Source organism: Bos javanicus, chromosome 6, assembly GCF_032452875.1.
Source record: "Bos javanicus breed banteng chromosome 6, ARS-OSU_banteng_1.0, whole genome shotgun sequence".
Classification (NCBI taxonomy): Eukaryota; Metazoa; Chordata; class Mammalia; order Artiodactyla; family Bovidae; genus Bos; species Bos javanicus.
In genome coordinates this window covers 62158682-62178499 of record NC_083873.1, presented here as the reverse complement: position 1 = coordinate 62178499, position 19818 = coordinate 62158682, and the positions used below count along the sequence as shown (strand labels likewise).

The 19818-nt window shown below is 37.1% G+C and overlaps 1 long non-coding RNA gene across 2 annotated transcripts in view; it reads right to left on the bottom strand.

Moving 5' to 3' along the window:
* Positions 1–18921: 18921 nt before the first annotated feature.
* Positions 18922–19818, bottom strand: part of LOC133249498 (uncharacterized) — a 239258-nt gene continuing 238361 nt past the window's right edge. For both annotated transcript variants that reach the window (XR_009736987.1, XR_009736986.1), the window contains exon 4: positions 18922–19251. This is a non-coding gene — a long non-coding RNA (uncharacterized LOC133249498). The remainder of the gene's footprint in view (positions 19252–19818) is intronic.

The following is a 19818-nucleotide window of genomic DNA, read 5'->3' as shown; positions in this document are numbered from 1 at the left end:
GGAATTCTCAAGGAGGAAGAAAGGACAAATTTTTTTTTCCTTTCTCCACATTCCTTAGGATTATATAACAATAATGTATCCTGCCTAAGGACAGTCTTTGGATTCAACCTTCTGTTATCTTAAAATGTTAATTATGGGAGTAGACCTGGTCTTTACAAGGATGTATCTTGCCTAAGGACAGTGTTATCTTAAAATGTAAATTATGGGAGTAGGTCTGATGAGGTCTTTACAACCTCCAGATATTCTTTGGATTATATAACTTCATTGTTAACACTAGCAAGCGGGTACTCTTTCTGCCCTCTTCTGATGCCTATGTCAGAAGCTTTCTCTATCTCCTTTATACTTTAATAAAACTTTATTACACACACACACAAAAAGAGAAGCCCACACTCACCTAAAATTCCCTGGAGGAAGAATCTTACAAACTTATTGAGCCAAATGCCTTCCCATGATCCAAGCAACTTATCAACAAGGATTTCATTACGTGGCCTTGGGGACTCGGGTTTTCATAGGTTTCCTTAGCAAAGGAGAGATTATTGGTTCATGAGCTGGGCAGATACTTACTATACACCCACCTTAGAAACCTGTAGCTAAACCACTGTAAAGCAAATTGTCCTTTTAGGTCATGTTCTTTAAGAAGTCCTAAAGTACTTTAGAAGTTTAAAGGACTTTAAAGTTCTAAAGTACTTTACTAAAGTAAAGTAAATTTTAAAGTAATTTACCATAAACTGAGAAGGAATTCTATATTTTGCCTATACAAATAGAAGATACTTTGTACGTTGAATGTTCAATTTTCTTTCTCCAATGTCTACTTTGTCAATATATTTCAGGTTTTTATATCTGAAACATAATTTCCCATATTTCCCTGAAGTTACCATTAACAACTAGGCTGGAGAGTCCACTGTCAATTTATCATGACCTATTTTTCCCCTCCAAAGTCAATTCTAGGACTATAGGTAAGCACTGTAAAGGTAAGGACTATAGTCTATAATTCCCACCATCCTCTCCTTGGCCTAGTTCTGAGTTAGGACTTGCCAGTGAGAAGCATTTGCATGAGATTTGTATGAAGTGATTATTTTTCCAGAGGCAGTTTCTTTCAGATGTGTGGACAAACATGAGACCCAGGGTCTTCCTAGGGAACCCAAGAACCACCAGCCTCACCACTGAAACCTGAGCAGGTTGTTGGGACCTTCCTGGAGATGCTTAAGAATTCCAGAAGCTTTCAGATGAGAACTTAACCATCTACTTGAGGTTTCAGACTGAGGTCTTAAATTGTGGCTCCCTTGACCCCAACTCTTTCAATAATTGTGTACCGCTTTAATTTATATATTAAATATTTTATACCTAGAATACACAAAAGATCTGTGTTCTCCATTGCACCACATCTTATAAAAAGATAATTGTAATCTGCTATCAGCTTTGTTTTTCATAAGCTCTACTATGTACCATCCTCCTGAGTCCATGGTCTAGCCACTCTACAACTAAATTCAAGATCCTCGGTTGCATCAGGTTCATCTTAAATAATACTTCTGCTTATATGATCTAGAATCTAATCACTTTCACTCATGGTGAACAAAATTTTCAAACTCAGAAGTCCCACAAAACATTGATTATATTTCTTTTTCGAATAATAATGTCATTACTTTCAAAAATATCATTTGCCCTGAATATATCTGAAAGCCGGTGGGAATGAAACTTGGCAACAGTCATAAGTTAGTCTTAAAGACTGACAGTTCAGTCATCATCAAAAAATTGCCTTCAAGACTTCTGCCTTTCCCTTTAATGTACTACTTTGGATGTGACTGTCAATCCAAGTGTGTCCCCTAAAAGTTTTCAGGGATAAAGCATCTTTAAAAAAAAAAAAAAAACATTCAGAACTCCTTGGGAACCCTTATTGCTGCCTACTGATAAGGTCCTTAGCATATAACACATGACTCATCTTCCCATACTTTCCTGGTAAGTATTTGTTTTTATTAAAACTAGTTTTGACTGCTGGATTTGCCTTGGATATTGAATTTGTATTAAGTTCACATCAGAGCACTGGGAGGAATAAGCACAGTATAAATAAATCAAATCCAATGAATAAAGCATTAGGTGGGCTGTGCAACGGGACAGAAGTCTCAGTATGTTTGTAGGAAATTCAATACAAGATGAATGGTTTGGGAAAACATGTGCACATCTAGGAAGTGCTCCAAACGAGCAGCCCAAAGGCAGTAAGTAAGTCTTTCGTTCACCAGTGGCCCATCCAGCTCGAGTTTCCATGGTCTGTGAAACCCAGTTGCTGAAGCTCTCTTTTCTCTTTGAAACCAAAGGCACTGAATTCTACTATGAATTTCACACATTAAAATAAACATGTCCACAGTTAGCTGATTATTCTCTGGGCTAGAATTTATGAAAGTTACGAGATGAAGCTTATATTTAATTAAAAGATGTTGGTGAGGATAGATTCACAATTATCAAAGGTTTTCTGAAAGTCTTTCAGCAGAATCTGACACCCAGCAGTGGGCTGTGCTATATTGTTCTATCCCTAGTTAGAGTTTCAAGCAAAAAATTTGTTTTTCAAGTGGCAGTAATTTCCTTAACTCATTTTCTTACTATAGAACAATGTCTATTAAAGCAAAAACAGGATTCCAGGATGTGGTATGTCAAGAAGTGAAAAGAAGTAATGCATATTTCACCACCATGCACAACCTTTCAGACCATGAAAAATGTCACTACCTTTAACCCAGATCTGCAATGTTGGCAAGAGTTTGAAGATGTCTGTAACACCAAAAAACAAAAACTTATCATTTTATTTCAATTACATTTAATTTTCATGTGTTGATTAACTTTACTGTTTACTATGTAGAGAAAAAAAGTATGAACCTAATTACATGTTTCTATTTTTAACCAATTTTTCCTATATCTTAGGCAGATATATGTCAAATTCCAAAGCATGTTCACCTAGTCAAAATCCAAATTTTGACTTTTTAGAGACTATATTTCAAACTACCAGGGAAATGTTTTGTATATTTTCTGAATATTGTGAAGCATCATATTTTTAGAAAAAATTCTAGTTTATCACTTGGCTTTTCTTAAGACAGCAATATGAGGAGGAAGAAAACATGAAAGAAAATAAGAAATTTCTATTCCCACATGCTGAACTAATCTTCAAAGAAGAGGAAAAAGCAGAAAAAAGAGCAATAGAGGATGATGGCAGGAGGCTGTCATCTGCTCAGAGAAAGTCGAATAAAATTGCTTTTAGAGAAGAGTTAGAGCATCTTCCCCCACAAGCTGTATATAAGAGGCAACAAAAATTTCAAAAGAGAGCCCCTGTCTACATCAGATCTCAAGAGACATTTTACTAAAAATTTACAGTCAAGTTCCTTGTCCAAAACATTGAATCACATGAGTTTGTTCATATCTCAGAATGTCAAATCTTCTATTCTATACTTGAGCTCATAATCTATAGTGCCACCCATATGCAAAAAAAAAAAAAAAAAGTCTAGAAATACTAGTAATCTTTGTGTTAAGACTGCCTGGGCAAGGACGAATTGATAGAATTTTTTGAGCAATACCGTGCAAATGCAGTCAGGGAAATTGTCTGGGGGAAAGTCATATTTATACTTGCCATGAATTTTTGTTCATATTTGTTCACTGGATTGTTATTTTAGCCCATAAACATCACTGAATAATTCAATTTAAAACCTCTTTTAAAGTTGTCAGATGAAACGTCAATACTAGTACATTCCACCAAGCCATATCTAAATCCTATGTTACTTTTCTTTAATAAATACAACTGGATATTCAGTGTGAGGCCAGCCTCAGACTCAGGACCATGCTCATCCCTGTGGACTCAGGCACCAGACTTGTTCCAGCACCAGGTTGGGCCCAGGGGACCCAAGCTTCAGACCTGCCCCTACAAAGACAGTCTGTAGGCCCGCCCCTATGAACCCAGACACCAGACCCACCTACCCATTACCCAGACAGTGCAATTCTCATAAAAATTCCAATAGCATTGTTTTGCTGAAATAGAAAATATATAAATATACATCGATTCTAAAATTCATTTGGAACCAAAAAACTCTGAACAGTCAAAGAAATCTTAAGAAAGAAAAAAGCAGGAGATATTATACTACCTGATTTCAAAGTATATTACAAAACTATAGTAATCAAAATAGCATGAAACAGGTATTAAAACACACACACACACACACACACACACACACACACCCCAATGGAACACAATAGAAAGCCCAGAAATAAATCCACATATTTTGATCAATTGATCTTCAACAAAGATGCCAAGAACACACAACGGGGGGGAGAAGGTCTCTTTAATAAATAGTGCTGAGAAAATTGGATATACACATGAGGAAGAATAAAACTAGACCTTTATCTCACTCTTATACAAAATCAACTCAAAATGAATTAAAGTTTGAAATATAAAACCTGAAAATGTAAAACTTTTATAAGGATTAGAGAGAATGCTTCTTGACATTGGTTGGCAATGATTTTAAACATCTGACCCCAAAAGTACAGACAACAAGAGCAAAATTAGACAAATAGGACAGCATCAAACCAAAGACCTTCTGCACAGTGAGGAAATAATCAATAGAATGAAAGGACAACCTACATAATATGAGAAAAGATTTGCAAACCACACATGTGATAAGGGCTTAATATCCAAAATACATAAGGAACTTAAACAAGTCAATAGCAAGAAAACAAATAACCTGATTTAAAAATGAGGAAAAGATGGAATAAATGTTCATTCAAAGAAGAAATAAAATGGCCATGAGGCACAGAAAAAGGTGCTCAACATCACAAATCATTAAGAAAATAAAAATAAAGATGAGATGCTGTCATCTCATATCTGCCAGAATGGTTATTATCAAAAAGACCAGAGATAAGTTTTGCAAAGGTGTGGAGAAAAGGGAATGCTTGTGTATTATTAGTTGGAATGTAAACTCGTGTGGTTGCTATTGAAAACTGTGCTAAGATTCCTAAAATACAAATAGAACTACCATATAATTCAGCAATACTACTTCTGGGTACATATCCAAAGGAAATGAAGTCAATGTCTCAAAGAAATACCCATGCTCTTTTGTTAATTGCTGCATTATTTGTAGTAGCCAATATAATGGAAACAACCTAAGCATCCACTGATGGATGAATGGAAAAAGAAAATGTGGTACTTATATACCATGAAATATTATTATTTAGCCTTAGAAAAAAAGAAATCTTGTCATTTGTGACAACATGGATGGACTCAGAGACTATTCTGCTCAGCAAAATGTCAGGCACAGAAAGACAAATACTGCATGATCTCATTTATATTTAGAATCTAGAAAGTTTACATTTATAATTATATTCATGATGTATACAAAAGCAGAGAGTAAAATGGTGGTGACCAGGAGCTGGGGCTAGGAGATGTTGGTCAGAGGACACAAAGTTTCAGTAATGTGAATGAAAAATTTCTGAAGATCTAATGATAGTCACTATAGTTAACAACACTATATGTGTTTGAAATTTGCTAAGACACTGGATCTTAAATGTTTTTACCATTTGTTTCAATAGGCTTCCCAATGGCTCATCAGATAAAGAGTCCACCTGAAACACAGGAGAAACAGCAGATGTGGGTTTGGTCCCTGGGTCAGGAAGATCCCTTGGAGAAGAGAAATGACAACCCACTCCAGTACACTTGCCCGAAAACTCCCATGGACAAGGAGACTGGTGGGCTACAGTCCATGGGGTCACAAAGATATTATATTATATATTTGAATGTTGCTAAGAGGCTGAATCTTAAATGCTTTTACTGTACACATACAAAAAGATAACTGCAAGGTGATTAAAAACAGTTAATTAGTTTCACTGTAGTAATAATTTCAAAATGCATACATATTTCAAAATATCACAAGGTACAGTGTAATTATGCACGGTTTTTTATTGGTCAGTTATACTTCATTCAGTTCAGTTCAGTCGCTCAGTCATGCCCGACTCTTTGCGACCCCATGGACTGCAGCACACCAGGCCTCCCTCTCCATCATCAACTCCCGGAATTTACTAAATCATGTCCATTGAATCGGTGATGTCATCCATCTCATCCTCTGTCATCCCCTTCTTCTCCCACCTTCAATATTTCCCAGCATCAGGGTCTTTTCAAATGAGTCAGCTCTTTACATCAGGTGGCCAAAATATTGGAGTTTCAGCTTCAACATCAGTCCTTCCATGAATATTCAGGACTGATTTCCTTCAGGATGGACTGGTTGGATCTCCTTGCAGTCCAAGGGACTCTCAAGAGTCTTCCCCAACATCACAGTTCAAAAGCATCAATTCTTCAGTGCTCAGCTTTCTTAATAGTCCAACTCTCACATCCATACACGACTACTGGAAAAACCATAGCTTTGACTAGACAGACCTTTGTTGGCAAAGTAATGTCTCTGCTTTTTAATATGCTGTCTAGGTTGGTACGACTGAGCGACTGAACTGAACTGAACTGAACTGAGGTTGCTCATAATTTTTCTTCCAAGGAGTAAGTGTCTTTTAATTTCATGGCTGCAGTCACCACCTGCAGTGATTTTGGAGCCCCCAAAAATAAAGTCTGACACTGTTTCCACTGTTTCCCCATCTATTTCCCATGAAGTGATGGGACCAGATGCCATGATCTTAGTTTTCTGAATGTTGAGCTTTAAGCCAACTTTTTCACTCTCCTCTTTCACTTTCATCAAGAGGCTCTTTAGTTCTTCTTCCCTTTCTGCCATAAGGGTGGTGTCATCTGCATACCTGAGGTTATTGATATTTTTCCTGGAAATCTTGATTCCAGCTTGTGCTGCCTCCAGCCCAGCGTTTCTCATGATGTACTCTGCATAGAAGTTAAATAAGCAGGATGACAATATACAGCCTTGACGTACTTCTTTTCCTATTTGGAACCAGTCTGTGGTTCCATCTCCATTTCTAACTGTTGCTTCCTGACCTGCATACAGATTTCTCAGGAGGCAGATTAGGTGGTCTGGTATTCCCATCTTGTTCAGAATTGTCCACAGTTTATTGTGATCCACACAGTCAAAGGCTTTGGCATAGTCAATGAAGCAGAACTAGGTGTTTTCTGGAACTCTCTTGCTTTTTTGATGATTCAGTGGATGTTGGCAATTTGATCTCTGGCTCCTTATACTTCATTAGTGCTGGGAAATGAGGATGATCAAAATTTACACAGTTCATGCAGATATAGGTGAAAAGTTCTGAAGGAAACATCAAAGTGTGTATTTATGGTAATTTCTTTTTCCTATTGTCCATTGTTTTACAAAAAGCTACAATAACCATGTAGAAATGTAATATTCAGAAGTAAGTTTATATATATATCAAAAATCACTTCTACTACTAAGATATTTGAAAAGAAAAATATGCTGGCATAAACCTACTGTAACATTTCTTTGATTTTTTTCGAATTACGTAGGTCAACCTCTTCCTAACTATCAGGGAGTTAGTAAGGAGCAAATATCTCTCACGTTACCTCAGATTTTCCAAAATTCTGGATGGGGAGATTCTGCTTCCCTGAGCATTAGCTGACCATTTAAATCTTTAATCCATTTTGCTTATTTGATTATTCCGCTAATGGCATGATTTTCATAATCACAGGTCACTGGTGAAGGAAGATACACCCTACACATTTTGACGACTAGTACTTGTCACTTCTCACTGGGATACACTTACTAATCCAGATTTCTACCCAGGCCACAGTAGAGGAATCAAATCTATACTTTTTTTTAAATTCACACTCTCATTCACAGGCGCTTTTCTCCAAAGCACGGTGATAAACTAGCTTAATGTTAAAACAAAACTTTTCTCATCAGCTACAGGATATGCTGGAAAATATTTCCACCAAGAACCTATAAATTTTTTATTCTAACCCAGGTTACCCTTAGATATATGACTGAACTGGAGAAGGAATGAAGCTGACCCAAAGATAGAGACAAAATCTGACATGGTTTTCATATGAAGCTAAATTTAAATATGGACTCGGTTATAAAGGTAGTTAGTAACTCCATACTCTGGAAAATAGTAGGGGAAGGTAAAGAGGTGGAGAGACTACAGAGGTTAGCTGATACTTGTAAAGAAAAATGTAGCGATAATGGGGAAGTGATAGTGTGTGGATCACTACTCTCATTTCTACAACTGGTCATAAAACATGGTTTATATTGACAGATTTCTTCCTCATTTTATTTCATGTTAAGTCTCTCTCAGTCAGCACCTAGTGGGCTGGGTTCTTTTCCTAGTAGAGTGATCCAAACCTGTATTTCCAGGTTATCTTACCTTAGGATCGCTCTGCTTTTATTGTGAGACTATCATCTTCCATTAACCTTTATCACTGACTGTGGCAGCAGGAGGAGGTGTCTGAGAAACTGCCCGGTTCCAGACAGCCTCCTGCCTACACACATTGGATAGCAGCAATACTACTTTCCATTGACGAACAAGACCAATTAATCAAACAGTAACCTTTTTTTTCTGTAGATGTGACGTCATCCAAAGTCAAAAATGACCTTATCAATGTCTCGACTTTCATTTCCACAAACTGTTGTTTTGGCTCCCAATGAAAGCACTCCTTTGAATACTAAGATATCGATAGCCTGACATCATGGGGACAAGAAACAAAAATATTTGAAGCCAAAATATAGCAGTAATATTGAGAGGATTCATCCCTGTTGGTTCCCAGATTAATACTTTCTGATTATGCAAAAACCAGTCCCGTCTGTACTGGAGAAGGCGATGGCACCCCACTCCAGTACTCTTGCCTGGAAAATCCCATGGGTGGAGGAGACTGGCGGGCTGTAGTCCATGGGGTCGCAAAGAGTCGGACACGACTGAGCGACTTGGCAGCAGCAGTCCCGTACAGTGTCATTGGAGAAGAGTGTATATTAAACTCTAAACGCTTAAGTTTTTACTTCCCAATTTCCTTACTTCTTTTAACATCCAATTATTGTCTTTTACCAAACCAATCTTTCTTGGAGTAGATAACTTGACTGAAAAGGCATCCCTTGCTTACAGGATGAATACAAAGCCCTGTGCTTTCAAAGATTTTACAGTATTCCCAATCTCTAATCCAGTGTGACAGGTACTAAAAAGTACACAAGTACTTTGTGTGTGTTAATTTAATACTCTTAATAACTCTATGAGTTAGTTATTAGTGTTATTCCCATTTCATAAATAAGAAAATTTAGGCACAGAAAGTATAAGAAATTTGCCTAAAGTCACACAGTTGGTAAATGGTAGAACTGGGATTCAAAACCAAGCTGTCCTAATCCAGAGCCTGTGCTCCTAACCACAGTGACATACCGGGATCGTCGTCTTCTTTAGGATCACATAGAACCTGTGATGGATGTTTGCCAACTGCCCAGCACTGCTGCTAAGTACCTCATTTTCCACCTGCCTGAGTTCAGAGCTGGGCATGATTTTCCAGCCATCTTTATGTGTAGAAATTCTAGATACTATTAAAGGCACTGCTTTAAGCTAAGCCCCCCCAAAACACTCCCATGTTCAGATATTCTGTCCTTTGGAGCATCTCATACTATTTAGTGTCCTTACCAGACATCTGAGAACCAACAACCTGCATTGAACGGAGTGTGTATTCTATTTAACTGTAACTGTCTTATCCACCACATCATGCTAGGGACAAAGTCACATTATATTCATTTTGTAGCCCTCACAATGCCTGGAACATTTCTTAACTGAGAGTCTCACTTTTAGTTTTGATTCCAGAAATTCAAGAGAGTTTTCGACAATTATTTATCACAATAACATTGTTAATAAATTTAAATATTTTATTCAGAGACTTCTACTTTATAAGAAGGCTCAAAGATCTTCCCCAATTTCCATTTCTGCAAACATAAAAGGAGAAGAAAATGGGAAGAGGACACATTTGGTGGGGGTAACACACTGCTATAATTATTCACATACTTATAACAGCAAAGCATCCATACCAACTCTGAAAAAAATACAGAATACAGACAACCTTACCTTAGGGAAGAATGTTCTGAAATACAGAGAGATTTCTGTTTCCTGTGAATACATGCTACAATATTTCCTAGCCAGAAAGCAAAAATGTGACAGAAAATATATTGAAAATTCTTGTTTCCAGGCAAAATCTACAAGAGACAGGAAACCACTCAAAACAGACTTCTAAAGGCCAAAGCAAATATGTACACTTCACAGCCATGAGTGGCATCTGGTCTCCCAGGAAACAGCACCTTAGATTTGACACCTGTGCTTCTCCTTAGGGCTTTCCAAGCTTCACATCTTCGTCCATGAAATGCAAAGCAACACACAAAAATATACCATACTCAAAACAGGGACCAAAGCAATCAGCAAATTATTTTTAAAAAGTTTAAAAGATCTCTATTTTCCATTAATCATAATATTTTCTTTTATTGTATAAAATAGTCACTATATCTAGCACCATTTTCTAGATGATACAGATATTTTGCTTTCTACCTGAACTGTCTTTTTGTATTTTTTTAAGTGGATCTTATCTTTTAGATGCTCAGATAACATTGATATTAATATTCTTCTAACAAGTGGATGGAAAGAAAAGGTTTAAGATCACAGAAAAGAGAAAGGAAAAGAGTAAATACTTAAGAGCACAGAATGGTAAATGAGGCCTGTGCTGTGTCAAGAATCAATATGGATTTTTCTAGATATTGATTAGTATTAAGACTAGGTTTCGGTTTGGCTACATATAAGCAAAGATTTCAGGATATCTTATATTCTTCTCCAAAAGCTATATTTCTTTTAAAGTCACCTTGCTACTGAATCATGGGTTTTGAGTTTTCCAGTGTGCTCTGTACTATTTTTAATGGAAAAGTTCAAAAAGTTCAGAATAGGGCCAGAATGAAAAGTTTTCATTCTTTCTTTTCTTAGTGGAATTATACTTTGAAACATGGATACTCCTCAACAGTTGAAAAAAAAAATGTTTTCTCCCATCAAAGAATTTCCAGTGGTTCTCTGAAGAGGGGTGCTTACTGATAAGAATTCATGAATAGCTTCCAATAAAGCAAAAAAGCTTCAGTATGTTCACTGAGACTATTTTTTAAATGTTTTAAATTTAATGTTTTACTTTAATATAAATTATATATATTTGAGATGTACAACATGATGATTTACATGCATATGCACAGTGAAATGGGGCCACACAAGTGGCTAGTGGTAAAGAACCTGCTTGCCAATGCAGGAGACTTAGACGCTGGTTTGATCCCTGGGTCATTAAGATCCCCCGGAGGAGGGCATGGCAACCTATTCCTCTTGCCCAGAGAATCCCATTGACAGAGGAACCTTGTGGGCTACAGTGCATGGGGTCGCAAAGAATCAGACACGACAGGGAGGCCTGGCGTGCTGCGAAGAGTCGGACACAACTGAGCGACTGAACTGAACTGAATTGAAGCGGTTTATCATGCATGCATATAGTGAAATGATTACTACAGTCAAGTTAACATATCACTTAACCATTACCTTTTGTATGTGTGTATATGTGTATACCTGCACTCATGTTTGTGTGGTGAGAGCACCAGAAGTCTGCTCAACTAGCAAATCTCCAGTATTCAATATAGGATTACTAACCATGGTCATCATCCTATACACTAGATTTACAAAACTTACTGATCCAATAGAACTACCACTTTGTGCCCATTGATTTATATCTCTCCATTTGCCCCACCTCCCGTTCCCTAGTAACCAATCTTTTACACTCTGCTACTATATATTCAACTTTTTAGATTCCACATATAAATGAGACCATGCAGTAGACATTGTGCTAAGTGAAATAAGCCAGACGAAGAGAGAAACTATCTCTTAAGTGAAGCAGATGTGGAAGTGTTTCACCCTTGCCAAGAACCAGGTATCTTCCAAAGTAATTGAGTCTTCAGTCAAACACAGGCTGCATGCACTTAAGAAAGGCCGGTAGCTAAGCAATACCAGCTGCTGATGAACCTGAAGGGCACTGAGGAAGGTGAGGATGAATGACTTTTAGCATGTTATTAAATGCCCTTGGTTACTGTTACCATCACATCAGTTAGCTAAAGTTTTCTTAGCCAACTTCTGCTTTGCAGACTTTCCAGGTTGGCAGATGCTCCCTACGCCCTCTGTAATACATTCCTTCTGATGCTTCCAGCCTGCTGAATGCTTGCAACCAGGAGAAACACTCCTCTCTGTCTGCATATTTCTGCTAGCAGCAAATAAATCTATCTCTTAAGCATCCTTTGTTTCTTCCCAAATCTGTTGCCTTACAGTGGGGTTTATAAGTATATGTATAATTATATAAGTAAATAACATTAGGGCTTTCCTGATGACTCAGACAGTAAATAATCAGCCTGCAATGCAGGAGACCCAGGTTACATCCCTGGGTCAGTAAGATCCCCTGGAGAAGGGAATGGGAACCCACTCCAATATTCTTGCCTGGAGAATTCCATGGATAGAGAATTCTATCCATGGTGGGCTACAGTCCATAGGGTCACAAAAAGTCAGACATAACTGAGGGACTAATTAAGTATAATAGGTTATTATAACCTATTTATAATAGGTTATTATAAATCTGAACACAAAGAGGAATATATTTATTCTATGGAAACTAAGTTTAATACCTTAGAGATTACTTCATGAAGTCACGTACAAACAAAAAATTATTGTCAAATTACTATAGGTGAGGAAATTACAAAATATCAGGTGAAACAATGCCCAAATATAAAAGAATGTTATAATCATATTTCTTGCTGCTGCTGCTGCTAAGTCGCTTCAGTTGTGTCCGACTCTGTGTGAGCCCATAGATGGGGACCCACCAGGCTCCCCCATCACTGGGATTCTCCAGGCAAGAACACTGGAGTGGGTTGCCATTTCCTACTCCAATGCATGAAAGTGAAAAGTGAAAGTGAAGTCGCTCAGTCATGTCCGACTTTTCACGACCCCATGGACTGCAGCCCACCAGGCTCCTCCGTCCATGGGATTTTCCAGGCAAGAGTACTGGAGTGGGGTGCCATTGCCTTCTCTGATATTTCTTGCTAAAAAGTCTAAATTTTTCACTCTGCTTTGAGAAGCTAAAAACTATCTTCTCTGCTATGTCCGAGATCTGTGCATGAGACACCGGACAAAACTGTAATTGATACCAATGATTTATCTTTTAAAAAGATCCTGGGATGACAAGAAGATTTTAGAAATTACCATTTATTTATATTGTTAGGTATGTGTCATCTTTTGATTTCCCCTTCTTAATCTTTTTAAAATATTTATTCACAGCCTGATTGCATTACTCTGTGTCCTTTGCCAACAACCAGCATTTCCTGGCTTTTGAAATGAATGAATAGTTGCAGAGAGGAAATCATAAGAGCACAGAAGCATAGGACAGACCTTTGTCTTCATTTCAGCGCTACCATTTTTGTAGGTGTTTATTTTGGGGCAACTTTGCCCTTCACTTGACTGAATTCCCATTTTATCCCAAAAATAAAGGCAGCTCACATGGACTCTTAGGGTATGACAAATTTGGGTAAATTTCAAGACTTTAGAGAAATGAATTAACATTCTGAGTCATAGTGTGTTACAGTTGTGAGAATAAATGAGATACCTTCTAAAAAGTCAAGCAGACAGAAGTGTCCAATAAATGTAAGTTCATTGCCTTAAATGGTCAGTAAAAGGATATACTGAACGTGCATAATTTTCATGGTAATTAGGACTTTATTCTATGCCTCTGTACAGTACAGTGTTTTTAAAGTACTTTCCCATATATTCTAATTAATCCCACATGACAACAGTGCTGAATAAATATATCAGGTTTAATTACCTCACATTTACATTATAAAACTGAGACAGATAGATATGCAGTGTCTAAACCAAATTCTCTCTAAAAGTTAACACAAATTTATGTTTAAGGCTATTATGAGCGTATTTTCTGAGCCTGTTGCTCTCATTAACTTCTGCAATTCTACGAGATGCCTGAGATTTTCTTTTAAATTTCATTAATCTTTCATAGTGCTCTTCTTTAGAGCCTCACAAATAACTAGCAGAAAACATAACATTTTAATTCCATGCTGGTGCATGAAAAATAGAATAAAGATAGAAACCAAATTCCTCATGAACACAATTGAACATCAGTGAATTTTTATTTTTCTGAACTCATAGTCCAAGATGGGGCCTGAAAATTAGAACCCCTTGTACTGTCGTATTTCTCCAGCCTGATTGAAACCCCAGACGAGAGAATATTTCGACCACAGTTGGACTTGCAGAAACACAGAAAAGTCCTGGGTTTGATTCCTGGATCAGAAAGATCCCCTGGAGAAGGGTATGGCTACCCACTGCAGTATTCTTGCCTGGAAAATTCTATGGACTGAGGAGCCTGGCAAGCTCTAGTCCATGGGGTCGCAAAGAGTCAGACACGATGGAGTGACAAACACTTTCACTTCAGTCACGGCCTGAATAGTCAGGAATGTCTGGATAGGCCCTCAGAACTGTGTTCAAATTGTGATAAGAAACAGTTCACTGATGCAAGAAACTCCTTTCCTATTTGCCATCAGAGAGAAAAATCTACTCTCAAGTAGCGATAACTTATACCATTGTCTTAATTCTGGTCATACTTAATTTCCTGTTGCCTCCCACCTGTGATGAAGCCATTCTATAAATTAATTTTTCCTATCCTTTAGCTTCATATAAGTGGAATCACATAGTACGTTTATTTGTATCTGGACAAGTTTATTCATAAAATGATTTTAAGATTCATCCATTCACTAGGCAGTGTCTACCTGTATTAGTACATGACAATTTGCTCATCAATTCTCCTGTCAGTGGGCATTTGAAATCTTTCTGCTTTTTGTCTCTCATGAACACAGCCTCCATGAAACTTTGATACAATGTGGACGTATGTTTTTATTTCTGTTGCATAAACAACTGGGAGTAACACTGCTGAGCATGCAGTTAGAGTATGTTTACCTTTATTGTTGTTTAGTCACTATGTCGTGTCTGACCTTTGTGACCCCAAGGACTGTAGCCCGCCAGGCTCCTCTGTCCATGGATTTCCCAGGCAAGGATACTGGAGTGGGTTGCCATTTCCTTCTCCAAGGAATTTTCCCAACTCAGGGATGATACTCACATCTCCTGCATTGGCAGGTGGATTCTTTACCATTAGCGCCACCTGGGAAGCACAGGTGTTTACCTTTATTAGAAACAATCAAATGGCTTTCCTAAGTGCTTGCACCATTTAACATTCTCATTAGCAGTGTATAAGAATTTAAGTTATGCCATATACACACCAAACTTTAAGTTTTCGGTTTTTTAATTTTAGCCATTCCAAATTTTATATGGCAGTATCCCATTGTGGCTTTAATTTGCATTCCCCTAACGACTAATGATATGTATTTCCTCTTTGTTTTTGGCCACCCACGTATCTTTTTTTGTGATGTGTCTACTATCCATCTCTCTATTAGATTGTCTTTATTATCAATTTTTCAGAAATACATATATATATATATATATATATATATATATATGATATGGGGGCTTCCCTTGGTGGCTCAGATGGTAAAGAATCTGCCTGCAGTGCAGGAGACCTGGGTTCAACCCCTGCGTTGGGGAAGATCCCCTAGAGAAGGAAATGGCAACCCACTCCAGGATTCTTGCCTGGAGAATTCCATGGATAGAGGAGCATGGGGGTTATAGTATGTGGGGTCGCAAGAGTCAGACACAACTGAGCAACTAACACTTCCACTTTCATACGTAGATATAAGTCTGATGGCAGGTATTTGTGCTGTGATTATTTTCTCCTGGTTGTGGCTTCCATCTTCATTTTTTAAAACATTGCCTTTCAATGAAGAGATTTTAAATTTAATTAAGAACAATTTATCATTTTTTATACTTAGATATCTTGTGACTAGTTGAAAGCATCTTTGCCTCCCCCAAGACTGTGAAAATATTTTCTTGATTTAGCTTTAACATGTCAACAGCTTCTCAATTTAAACACTATTGGCTGGACTAGGCAATCTTTTTTTGAGGGGAGGTGTGGTCCTATGCTTTGTGGGATGTTAAGCAGTACCTTGGTCTCTAACCCCCAGGTGTGGCAGCATTAGAGGTAGTAGCAGTGGTAGCAGTAGTTTTCAAGGTCAATTTTTCCATATAGGAATCTAGTGGTTCCAGCACTATTTGTTTAAAAGATTCTCCATTTCCCATTGTCTTGAACTGGCAAAAATCAATAGAAATCAATTTGATGTTAATATGTGTGTTTATTTCTGTATTTTCTAGTTTACCCCATTGATCTGTTTGTCTATACTTATTTTTCTCTGTTCAAAACTTTCTTGACTATTCTAGAATGCTAGAATTATAATATATATTTAGAATTGTTGGTTGGATTATACAAAGAATTTTATAGGATTTTAATTGAGATTATTTTGGAACTATATACATCTTTAAAATGATGACTTCTGATCCATGAAGTCATGGTATATTTCTCCATGTATTTGGGTTCTATAATTTCTCAGTAAAATCTATGTCATAATTTTAAATATAGACAATTTTAAATATAAACATCTTTTGTAAAATGTATTCCACATACTTGATGTTTTCTGATACTATTATAAATTGTATTGTTTTAGTTTTATACTTTGTTGCTGTATATACTTTTAATTTCTTTATAAAGAGCAAATCTATTTTGCAAGCTTTATCGATGGCACCCCACTCCAGTACTCTTGCCTGGAAAATCCCATGGATGGAGGAGCCTGGTAGGCTGCAGTCCATGGGGTCGCAAAGAGTCGGACACGACTGAGCGATTTCACTTTCGCTTTTCACTTTCATGCATTGGAGAAGGAAATGGCAACCCACTCCAATATTCTTGCCTGGAGAATCCCAGGGACGGGGGAGCCTGGTGGGCTGCCGTCTGTGGGGTCGCACAGAGTCGGACATGTCTGAAGCGACTTAACAACAATTCTAGAATTTACTAGTTTATATAATCCTTTTGATTTTCTGTATCACAATCACATTATTTACAGACAATGAGATTTATTTTTTCCAATTTTTATGACTTTTTTCTTGCCTTATTTCACAATGTTGAATAGAAGTGTTAAGAGTGAACATTCATGCACTCTTCTTGATCTTAGGGGTAAAGCATTTAATATTCTACCTTTAAGTGTGCTGCTAGCTGTAGAGTTTCATATTCAACAAACTCCTTTCTCTTCCTTGAGTGTTGAGTTTTGTTCTTGCAGGCAATCATATATTGAAAAATATCACAATACCATGGAAATTTGGCTTTAGGTCTTTCAAGGGCAAGTCTGTTTTGTTTCTTTCCTTAGCTTTACAACATAGCCCTTACTTCTTGGCCTTAAGATAGGGCCCTTCTGAGAGTTCAGGAAATATTCATTGTTTACCACTTCAACTCAAAATTCTTACTTTGCAGTACAGGCAACTGCTGAAATCTCTGCTCAATTCTTTCACCTCCTGGACACTTCTTTCCTCTGTGTATGGACGTTAGGAATCAGCCAAGGACTTCAGTGGAATTTATGAGCAGACTTACATGCTCCCCTCTCTTGGGTTCTCTCTTTTCTTAAAATTTTCCATTCAATTCCAGGTACTCTGCAGCCTCAAATTCCAGTTTTATCTTTTCAAATCAGTAACTTTGTATTTTCTTTACGATCTATATTCTGTGCAAACTGGGAAGTGTTCTCAGAGGGTAAGCTGGATAAATGTAGGGTTTATTTTGTTTCCTTTCTTCCAGTGACTGAAATCCTTCTGATTCTTTTCTAGTTTTAGTTGCTTTCCAATATCTTCAACAGTTGTTTTTTCTTATTTTGTTTAGAGTAAATGTGTGTATAACAGGAGGCTTAGTCAGCCAAAAACTGCTCCATTATTACCAGATTATAACTATCCATATTGGATGTCTTACAGTTCCTCAAACAAAAATTTTTCTCTGTTCTTACAGTTCCCAAATATGCTATTTCTCTACCTAAAATATTATCTCTCTTACTCTTTGACCAATTGGCTTCCAACTACCCATGATGTCTCTTTAAATATCAGTCACTCAACAAGGTCTACTCTTAAACTATTTCCTAACTCATCCAGGTTTGCCTTGCTGCTACACATTCCCAGAGCACCCTGTAATATTTTTGTAGTAGTTATAAGGTTCATCCTGTGTATGGTTATCTATTTAATACTTCCCTCTTTCTTAAGAGTGTAACCTCCATGAAAGCAAAAGCTTTGTCTTGCATTCCACAGCTGGCTGACTAGAAAGTACTTGGTAAATATCTATATCTTTTTCCAAAACCAAGATGTAAAATATTTTGATTAACTTGTCACAGATATTATGAAGCTGATTTATTAAAAATCATTCATAAAGGAATCCATCAGAGCACAGACATGTGTGCAGGTAGGTATTAGCTGATAATTATAGTAAAATGTACTTTTGTCTACTTTGCTAATATTTTCTACTATGTGTACAAACTATATAATATTTTGTGTCCAGCTCAAGAGAGTGGCAATAGTAGAAAACAGCTGTTTAAAAATATAAATTCAGATAAGTCTGGCAGCTATTGAAATACATTCAATAACATTAATGACTTATCATTAATATCATCAGCCCCAAGACTACTTTTACAGCTTTAAAAATAATTTACTGCTTAAGCATAAGTAAGATATTCTTTTCCACTAACCAGAGCTCTCTTCTCCCCTACAGCTGAGGTTCACATATTAATAAAATGTATGCATCTGGAGAGCTGAATGAACTGATCCTAGACAACAGGTGGCATTGTGATAGACACCATTGGATATATTTATATTTTCTTTAGAAAATCAAACACAGTTAGGGAATCAGACTTTGAATATCTTGGAATTTTATCAGGTCCTCCATTAATTCCAGTTAGAATCCAGGGTCTAGCACAGGGCTTGGCATACAGTAGCTGTTGAATAAACATTTATTTAACACATCAATGAACGTAGTCATGGCAAAAATTCCAAACAAAGGAAATTATAATAAACAAAGTTTATTGATTAATCCAGAAACATAGCCATTAAAAAAGAAAAAAGTATAAACCAAATTACTGCTTTCAGTCAATGACACCAGGTGCTCTGTGGGTGTGGACTCTAACCCACACAGCTCTTACAGCGCTGAAGACCATTCTCGTTGCAAGCCGTGCACTTCAGGGCCTTGAAAGAGTCTGTAAAGCAGTTTCGAAACACTGACATCTTGCTCCCATGGCAGACAGAGCACGGAAGAAAGCCAAAGCCCCCACAGGAGGGACACTCGTGTGGATGCTGCACTCTCTGGATAGGTGGCAGGAGGACAAGAAGGATAGGATTTGTGTTAGCATGACAATGCCATCAGCCTTCCTGTCTTTCTGTACTATAGACCGTTATAAAACAATACCAACGTATGACGATGGAGGACTTGCAATCATTTACCATTATAATATACAATAGATGCACAGGAAATGCTCTCTAACATTTCCTTTATTGTCTCATTGATGGCCATCAACAACACAAGCTTGGTGAGTAAAGGTTGGTACATTTTAAGTTAAAGGGCACATCATTTGAAAACTTCCAGAAATCCATCATATGAAAACACATATTTACAAATCAAAGAAATTCAGAAGATGGTAATTTGCCCTAAAGGAAAATACTATAATTTTCCTTTTAGTATCGCTTCCTAGTTTTGTGTCTTTGTTTATAGAATAGCAGCACTAATAGTGAGTCTGGAAAATAAGTAAAAATAAAAAGATGGATTGGAGGAGCCTCTGTCAACTGAAGCTCCATCATCATATTGAACGTATAAATAATGCTTTGCTTTTTAAAAAGCACTTCCAAATGCATCACTACATAGAATCTTCTCTC